A 755-nucleotide genomic window follows, 5' to 3' on the forward strand; every position below is an offset into this window, starting at 1 on the left:
TTGCGCTTGAGGAGGCGTCTTTAGCTCCCCGACCTTTCGTTCTATACAAGAACCAAGTACTAGTGCAGTGGATCACAATCCGCTGCCTCTAAAAATCCTTAAAAGCCTTACCAAGGCAAACGAACACTTCTGTTCATAATCGAAACTGATTTTTATTTATATTTTTATCCTGACGTTAAAAAATAATTTTTCCCAAATACACTAATTACATATAGTAAAATCTAAATACATTGATAACCACTGGCTACCTAGCCCCGTTCCGTATTCTTGTTTGGGTGTGTGGTCACATTATGCACATCTCGTGTGACACGCACCCCTGTTATAAGGACACGTGTAACCCCGTTACACCCTCCCCCATCAAGATTGAGAACATTTACAGTTCCAGTCAATCATTGCCTCGACGAGGCTCGCGTGTCCGTTAGACACTGCAAATCCATTTGTTGGAACAAACAACTTCCTTGCTCAATGAACCCTGTGTCAATGACAACAAAATCTCCAAGTCTCGCCGATTCTGACGGCGAGCATGGGCAGAGCCCAACTTTATCGTTCGCACTCGGTGCAACGTCGGACAGTGCGTCCGCAGCACCGAGGGGTGTATATCCTAGGCTCGATGAGCACGAGCGTCGCGCTCCGCGCAAACTTTCTGTGCCGAGTGGCCTCGCTGAGGATGTAGTCGACTATGAGTCTGATACTCTTTTTCCCGCATGGATGTGCTGCGCCAGCGGTGTGAGACGAGCCCTGCTCGTGTCTAGTGG

Source organism: Plasmopara halstedii (assembly GCF_900000015.1).
Source record: "Plasmopara halstedii genome assembly, contig: Scaffold_816, whole genome shotgun sequence".
In the NCBI taxonomy this organism is placed as follows: domain Eukaryota; phylum Oomycota; class Peronosporomycetes; order Peronosporales; family Peronosporaceae; genus Plasmopara; species Plasmopara halstedii.